Consider the following 9,293-nt stretch of genomic DNA (forward strand, 5'->3'; position numbering starts at 1 on the left):
AAAATGTGTCAATTATAGAAACTTCATAATCATAGTTGTCATATTATGGATGTAAAATCTGAACATAGCCACTTAAAAATTACAGAATGCTGTAAAGTAAATCAATGAGACTAGAAAAAAAAAACATTTTATAACTTTACACCTTCATGAGGAGATATAGTCGTCTGAAAAAGTATTTTTACACCCACAGATTTCTTTTTTTCCCCCTTTTTTTAATATTTCAACATTTCAATTGTTTGAACTAATTTCAATATCAGACTAATACAAAAAGTGAATATGATAGGAAATTAATAGCTCTCCAAACCCACATGGCTCCATGTGAAAATTAATCATAAAACACGATAAACAGTCTTGCAATCCTTGCATTTAGTTTAAATGCATTTAGGTTAAATGCAAGGATTAAATATTACTTGATTATTGGCATTTCTATTCTCTGTTTTATCTACTTTTTCTTCTGGATTTTCTATAAAGAGGCCACTTTAGCTTAACGTGATGAAATCTGGCTCGCTCAGTTTCATCACCTCTCTCTATGAATGGTTGAAAGAAGCATCCAGTGTCACATATTTATAGCTTTAAACTGTTTAAACAAGACAGTTTTTGTTTAAACTGTTTTTGAAACATATCCAGTATAGTAAAAAACTGCTTCAAGTTTTGTAAAGCTGTAATAAACTATTGGTTGGAAAGAAAATTATGTTTTAAAGTGGGACAAAGATTTATATACGCTTTCAGATGTTGATATAATGGAGGTTTCCTGTGCTTAGTAAGTGTTCTTAATATGATTTTGTAGTAATAGCCTATTTATTTTTGGTTTAAACACAGCAGTGGTCGGTACTACGAAGAATATATCTTTTTGGGGTATATCCTTTATTATTTAGAGTCCAAGTGACATTTGGCTTAACTGTCTACGCAAAACTAAAAAGGATTTTGCAAATCCCTCATAAAATGTTGCATACATGTTTTTGAATAAGAAATTCCATATGAGTGGAAATGAAATACTGAAAGCTAAACCAACAGTCATATGCAGGTCTGCAATTTCAAAAGAAACAAAATCTTGTCATCAGTTGCTGTTCAAAATCTGCTTCAAATATGATTGAAGTTTTGTGCTTTATAAATGTGTTTACCTGTACTATAAGTGAATTAGAGCTGCCAGATCTCAATCCTCTGGAGTGAGACTAAAGCTTTTCCTTTATTTCTTACTCTGCCAAGGCAAATTTAACTCCAAATAAGGAAAGCGTCTCCAAACTTAGATTTTCTTTCTTAACATGCCTCTCCATATTGCCCTGGTTTTATCAATGTGAAAAGGTTGACTAGTTATTTTTCACACCAAATCATCAAACCTTCCATTTCTGTATGTAGCCAGCAGAGATCAGGGAATGACTTCAGTTTTATCTGAATATTTCAGGATTACCGTAAACAGGGTTTAAAGTACATAAAGTCCCTTTTAAGAGATCCCATCAGGAATTCCAGTATTTAAGAGCAAAAAAAAAAAAAAGATGCACCTCTACAACATAATGAAGACTTTTCTTTAGATATGTGCATCAAATATACTGTATTACATTGCATACAGTACATTTCCATAACACCCAACATGTCTGAAGATAGTTTACTAAGAGTCTTAAAAGGTCAGATTTTATCTGTTCCTACTAAGCGTTCACACAGAGAATAACAAACAAACTTGCAGAATGCTGCCTGTGCCACAAGAATCTGGGCAGCACCTTTCAGCTAAAACTGAAACTAAAGGTGTATTGAGTGGAGTTTCAGCATCAGGGGACGTAAGATTGGTCTATGTGTATTCACACTATTCTTTAATGTTTTTTTGACATGTTTAAAAAATAACAAATAAGCTAGAGATAAAAGAAATGTTTCCTGTAAACTAATTTAGAAAAAAAAAATAAAAAATCTCAGCCTCTACGTACATCACACTACACTAACGGAGCAGGTTTTTGACATCATTTAAATACATTTTCATAAATTATAGGGATAAGCAATAAAAAAAAAAATCTTGTAAAAACTCAATTTTGAATATAACTTTCTTTGTGCAAACCCATTAAAATTTTGGTTTTGAATATGGTTTTCTTTCATTTCTTCCTGTTCAGGTTTGTTGACGTTGTTGAAAGAGAAGACCTATTAAAGACATTTGGGCCTTATCAAAGGGTTAGTCTTACACCTTTGTTGAAACTTTGATTGGCATTAGACTTCTAAAATGAAAGGGTGTACTGAAAAATAAATCCCAAAAGATAACAATTTCTACTTGTTTCTAAAACGTAAATTGGTATGCATCCATCCCCCACTAGAGAAATAAGCAATACAAGTGCTCTGAGTGTAAGCTTCATTAAAAAAAACTGGAACTGCAAGCATATCCATGAGTTTAAGTTTGCCAGATCATTTTAGCACTAGATCCCCTGGTACTAGGACAGAACATTTATCCACTTTCCCGGATATATATTTCAAGGGTACACATGCACTGGTCTACATGCATCTGGGAAAGGCAAGAAATAGATGTCCTGTCATTCTGTGTCTAATCTAGACAGAGAGAGGGTGAATAACCGATTAGATGCAGTAAGAAATAAATTCAACCCAAAGGTAACCCCGGACATCTGAATGATGACTGATCCAATTTACACATGGACTAAAGCAGAGGCATGTGTGAAAAGACAACAGAAATCTGTGCTGGTTTGGTTACTGCCAAAAGCTCCATAAAAAAAAAAACTGATGTGTTTTATAAAACAAATCATGTCATCATCTAAGAAACATATTCACTGACTAAATCAATTCAGTCGAGATCAATGAAGGTGCACACAAGTGATAAACTCTGATGACATAATTCACTAAAAGCTGGAGATGGGAGGTAAACCAGTCTGTTCCAGTAAGGTGGCAAGATAGCTAAATGTGGCTAGCCTTAGCTTGATATTTTGCATAGCAATGTTCAGTAGTAGTTTTCTAGTGTGATTTACCCTAATAAGGCAATAATGGGTTTTTAAAAAATGGAAACTTATATATGTAAATAGCATTGCAAAGTTTTGCTCTGATATTTTCATGTTGTTTACATAATTATTTTTATCTAAAATGTAGATTATTAGACCTTTTATTGTTGTATTTATTACCTGCCATTATTGTATACTGTTTTGTGTGTGTAGGTGTGTGTCCTGTTTTGCCAATATGGCTCTAGGAATAGATGTCCCAGATCTAGATGATAACCCAGCAGATTTACTTTCACAAGCAAATTGCATACAAGGACTCAGAGACAAAGTGAGGTGAGGAAAAACAGAGGGTATAAGAACTAAGGGGAGAGAGAAAGAGATAAATACAGGAAAGAGAGCATGAAAAGAGAGAACATAAAACAAAGCAACAAGAATAGACAACAGAGAAGATATAAATTAACTCATAGACGTCTACTTCTATACCTCTATGAAATGAGGGGCCGAAAACAGAGAACATACCAAGAGCAAAAAGAAGTTTGCAGACAACCAAAGTAAACATCTAAAAAAGCTAGAAAAGATGTGAGTGGTAGGCAAAACCTATGGTTATTACAGAGTATTATTCAGGTTGGTGTATATCTGTAGCTGCAGTTTAATATTTAGTATTAGAGTATCCGTGAACACCTAGAAAAAAACTCCAAGACTGCTACTTCCACCACACCGTCGTCCACCCCATTGGGATGTCTAAAATGAAATAAGACTAGGATACTCAGGTTGAGTTGTTTTCACAGCCCCCTCCACCCCCAGCAGGTACCCCAACAAAGGGCAGGCCATCCAATGGACACCAGGTCTTCTCAGGCCCACCCGATCCACCCTGGACAGCCAACAGGCTGGTAACTAATGTCCACTGACGCACATCCCAAAAACAGCATGCACCCAGTCTCCAGGAGTTCCAATGAACCCCAACCCCACCCAACTGCACCCCACCGTGAAGGAACAACCGGCCCACATCTAACCTCCCCAGGGACCCTGCCTGGAAAAACTCTGGACCCCAGAGGCCCAGTCGCACTCCAAATCAGCCTCAGTACACCATCGGACCAAGCCACAGACATCCTTGTGTACTACAGTATTCCAAAGTCATTCATACTTTTGATATCTTCCATTTTTTTCGTTTTTCCATCTCTTAGGATTAAAAATATCTGTACTGTATGGGAATAAAATGGACATGTTAACAGACCCTATCCTTGCCTACGTAGCTCAGTTTGCTTCTATTACTGGAATACTAAGGGGACGGAAAATATTTAGTCACTCAAAAAAAACAAAAAAAACATGGAGGGTAAAACAAATTAAAAGAAAAATACATCAAACTCAACTCTCAAGGCAGGTTTTCCTCCTGAGGCAGGATATCATTACAACATGTACAGAATTCCGGTACTGGAACTGGGCCTGTTCACATGTGATAAATTTGATGAAAGCACCAAACAAAGACTGAGTTTGCCATTCCAAGCATGTTTACAGGCAATGTCAGATTTCCAAGAAGAAACCCTGGGGGCTTTCTCTTTGCTGATGGATCTCCTCACCCCCCACTCTTCTCATCCTTCTTGACTGACCTCTGGGGAAGGTTCAGATTTAGGGACTAAATTCCAGCTTGGCCTCTCAGGACTGTCTACCTCCCTTTGCTTTTATTTTGCTCTGCTTTACTGCTTGCAGTTAAACTCTAACTAGCAGACTGTCAGACCAAAATGGCATTAACATAAGACAGTCAGATTGATGGTGTAACAGCTCCAGCCTACACCTTTACAGAAACCTAATGAAAGAACATAATGGAGAATCTTGATAGGCCCTGCAAATTGACTGCATGTATGCTGACAAAGCTTTACTCTGCTTTTGATTGACGCTTCATCATTAGTCTTTCACATGCAGAAGTATAAATCTTAACGGACTCAATAGGCTATAGTCAGGTCCGAGAAATAGCTTTCTCTGCTTGATCCACAGACAGAGGTCAATTTTTCCCTCATGACTAAATCCCTCCTGCATGTGACCGATGTATACTGTTCTGTAGCAAGACATGCTGGCTCCCTGGACTAGGAGTCATTTGTTTTATTTAAATAATTCCTATGATTTCTCTAACCAACCCAAGAGCTGGGCACATGTATGGGAGGGTTTTTCCATGTTCTCAGTTGTCCAGGTATTTGTAATAAAATCCTGGTTTCTGTTTTGAAAACCCTGGGAGTTCCAGTCATTTTCACATTTGAGGTTTTCCTCCCTGCTCCCCTTTCCCTCTCAGCCATTTGCGCTACCATCTACAGAACAGTCCACCCAAGGTTACCTACAGTTTAATTTGCAGACCATTTGGAAGGTAAAACAAACACATTTCAAACGGTAGGGAACACCCTGCGTTTCAACTAAAAAAACTAAAAAAAAACTAAACTAAAAAAAGTTATGTAGGCAACTTAAACAAAGGCATTTATTTTCCAACTCCCTTTTCCCCTGGAAGAAAATGTGCAGACATTTATTAATGATGAGCTTTAGGAAAAGTATACCAAACTATTATGTTGTTCGTACCCAAAGTGAGGTAGGCAAAGAAGCAAAAGTTCCACACCAGAAACATAGCCTGACCACTCCAGAAAAATAAATAACTAACCATTCCCTGTGGAGACAGTCAAGCTTTACCACAACAAAAAGATGCAGTATTATGAATCATCTCGTGCGAAATTCATTATAGTGAGAAGAATAACAAACTGGGAGAAGCTATGATGTAACTAACTAAACTATAAAAAGGTCAAAAACTGATGGGCTAAATATAACTGAAATGGAACGTTGACAACTTCTGACTCAACTGTACTCAGAAATCAGTACTTTAGCAAAAAATGTTATACCAATTGTTTTGTCTTTGCAAGATTGCTTTGTTGAATCTGTTTTTTTTTTGTTTGTTTGTTTGTTTTCAGCGTTTTATCATCATTACCTTGTAACAAGTACAGAAGAACAAAATCAACTCTCTTTAACCCTTCCGCTTGGGGAGCAGTGGGTTCCATTGTGCGGCGCCCGGGGAGCAACATGGAGGTTAAGGATCTTGCTCAGCAAGCCAGAGTGGTAGTCTGAGGGAGTGGGGCTTGAACTAAGAACCTCAGGATTCCAGCAGCAATGGCCTAACCACAAGTCCCCAAAGCAGGGATTAGTGTGAAGGTTCTCCACCACACTGGCAGCTCATCCCCCGAGCTGGCATGCGAACCTAGGCTTCCTGTTCGCAGGACGGGTGACTTACCACTTGAACTAGCCAGTCACTAAAAGCGGCTGTTTAGTTACATCATAGCTTCTCCCAGTTTGTTATTCTTCTAACTATAATGAATTTCACACGAGATGATTCATAATACTGCATCTTTTTGTTGTGGTAAAGCTCGACTATCTCCGCAGGGAATCCACCATCTGCAAAGCAAATGTCTCATAACTTAGGGCATTTTTGTCTTTTTCTTTGATTTTCTCCTCGATATCTTTTGTCCTTATGAATAACAATGTACAAGTGTAAGCAAGTGACATGTGGTAACCACTGCACAGAGATCAGGCACATAGATCAAAGTATCAAGTGAAAATTTGGACCTTTTTATTGTGGGATTTAAGATATGGGATTAATAATGATGAAGAATGAAATCTTATTGTCTCCACAACCTAAAGAAATGATTAAACATAGATACTAAGTTTTGGAAAACATGACACTACAATGTTATTGGTATTTATCGGTTTTCTGCCAATCAAATCAAGATGTTAGAGGATGCCCATGAATATACTGTGATCTCAAATCTGCTTTCTTACAATATGTGGAATTTTTTTAATTTAAGCACGTGGTTTCTGCATCTTCACCATACCTTTCGGCCCAACTGTGTCTTAAATCAGTTGGAATTATACACATAAAATCTATCTTAGATACGATTCCAGCCCCTGGAACCCAAAAACGACAGCTATAAACAAAAAAGCTAAAACAAAAGAAAAACAAAAATCAGATTTGGCCATCTTAACTCAAATCATAAACCACAGTCTGATCCTCATTTGCTGATAAATATTATTTTTATTTATTTAAGACACGTAAAAAATGTAATGAATTAACCATGAACATACGTAAATTCTCTAGACCTTTACAAATATCTAGTCTTTTATCTGGTAAAGCATCTTCTCATCTTTAAAATGTCAGTCTGTGATCTTTGGCACGCCAACAAGAACCAGTGCAGGCTGTTCCTCAGTGACTCCCGCTCCACATGTGTCACTACACAAAGTAAATTAACAGCTGTAACTGCTCTCAAACACCTGCAATAACAATCCAGGGTGTAGCAGGTTACCAAGCGGTTCCTCTCTCTCTTTCTTGTAATCTGATCCAGCCTCTCCTCTAAATTCTCCGAGCCTCAGAGGAGGCCTGGAAAAGACAGAGGGAGAAGCTTCTCTCTTAGACTGGATAAAGCCGTAACTAAAGATGAAGGACAGATGACTGGTGCAGCCAACTCGTTTTTCTTTTTAAAGTTAATTTCAAGAGCTGAAAGTCCTCGAGTATGTCTGCAGGGAGCCAAGGAACAAAAGCCATTTTTTAAAGTGTAATTTAATGGTTTAAAAAAAGAGAATGGCTTATTCTCCAGTTATCAAAAAGTTTCTACACCAATCAAGCCAACGAAAGCAAAATGCTGAGTTTTTTCCCACATGCTACGTTGAGACCAGACTCAACCTTAACTAATTTGCTAAAGCAAGCGTATAACTTTCCTTTCAGTGATGTCACCGCTAATCTGTGCCACTTACAAAGAAAAACAAGGAAGCCTAATCACCATTAAAAAGCTACCCAGACATACATTAGGCTGAATGCCAGAGGGTCGTATAGCTGTGAGAGGTTTAGGCATATCAGATGTTTTAGAGTTACATTAAATACCTCAAAGAGAAATTACCTCCGTGACGCAGTTTGGAAAGTTTAGAAAATCGGGAAAACATGTAGCAACAATTCTGAAAGGATATGATTGATATACACAGCACACAGGGGTTTGCAACTTCTCCCACAACATGATTCACCTTTTGTTTTCACGTGGCTGAATTAACTCTGTGCAGCTTTTTTTGTCAAGTGTTGACATTAGTTTGTCACCTGCCACCTGTTTTTTGGCTTGCTCCTTAATCCTCCAATTGATGCCAGAACCTGTTCAGAAACCACAGCTAGTATTGTATGTGTACGTTCAGCCTGTTCCTGGATAAGGGGGTGTGCTACTTGGAAACACAATGCAGTAATTATTCTCAAAAAGCATCACAGAGCAACTGTAGAGCTGGCAAATGCATAAATGTCTCACTGAGTCTTGAATGGAAAAAAACAATTTAGACAACATTGTTTAAAATAGTCAGCACACACTGAACTCCAGACTTGTTTCAGAAAAGTATTCAAATATCCTGTATCCTGGATCGCCAATGGAACCTAATGAAATTAAAAGATTTTCCTATCTGTAAATCTGAAAGAATAGGGAAACAATGATACTAGTACTTGTATGTGAAAGACAAGCCAGTGCTCTGGACCGATACCACTTTTATGTTTGATAAAAAAAATCATGGTATCAAGACAGTGAAGTGGAGCTGCAGCTGTCAAGAGTTGCTTTTCTGATGAAGGGCCTCAACTTCTTCCCGAAAAAGCTCCCTCTACTGCATCTCACTTGTGGTGGATCCAAGATAAAAAATAAATAAAAAAAAATAAAAAAAACTATGTATCCTTAAAATCTTAGAGATTATGATCAAAACTCAAAAAGAAAATTATGGCTAAGTTTATATATAGTATTCATATTTTTACTAGCATTGGGCAATGATAAATAACTTTATACCAACTCAGTTTAAAGAAATATGGTCTCCGTGCATCTGTAATAAAAGTACTATACTGAACATGCAGAGTAAATATAGACCAACTACTTTTTTAAAAAGCTTTGAATATTTAGACAGAATAATTTTGACCAGTTTCTTTGCAAAACAGCAGAAGCTATTTGAACAACCCTTTTGAGGTCAAAGATTCTCAATTGGATTTTAGTCTAGAAACAGACAGGTATCCTTTTTCTCAAACTCTTCCAAATTAGGTGGTGTTTTCTGTTAAATACAGTATACTCACAGCATGAATACTTTTGCAAGGCACTGTATTCTGTCTTAGTGAAGAAATGTTTAAACAGATAAACTACTATATATTCTGTATGTTATTTATGATCTTATGCTATACTGGAAGATACATGTACTGCAATAAAAATCTGAAGGGATACTCACTTGTTTCACTCTATCATTTCACTGTCTTCAGGGAGAAAAATAACCTTGAATATTTGCCAACTGTGTCCCAGTTTTGTCTCTAAATGCCCTCAGTCGTACCTAAAAAAAAAAAAAAAA

The 9,293-nt window shown here is 36.9% G+C and overlaps 1 protein-coding gene across 2 annotated transcripts in view; it reads right to left on the reverse strand.

Moving 5' to 3' along the window:
* The window catches only part of LOC107088457 (bone morphogenetic protein receptor type-1B-like), a 56,038-nt gene extending 46,761 nt beyond the window's left edge, over positions 1 to 9,277 (reverse strand). The window contains exon 1 of one of the 2 annotated variants that reach the window (XM_015380637.1): positions 9,177 to 9,277. The gene's annotated coding sequence lies outside the window, so the exon portion shown is untranslated. The remainder of the gene's footprint in view (positions 1 to 9,176) is intronic. The other variant, XM_015380638.1, reaches the window with a different exon arrangement.
* Positions 9,278 to 9,293: the final 16 nt, after the last annotated feature.

The sequence above is a fragment of the Cyprinodon variegatus genome, unplaced genomic scaffold (genome assembly GCF_000732505.1).
Source record: "Cyprinodon variegatus isolate N-32 unplaced genomic scaffold, C_variegatus-1.0 Scaffold218, whole genome shotgun sequence".
Lineage (NCBI taxonomy): Eukaryota > Metazoa > Chordata > Actinopteri > Cyprinodontiformes > Cyprinodontidae > Cyprinodon > Cyprinodon variegatus.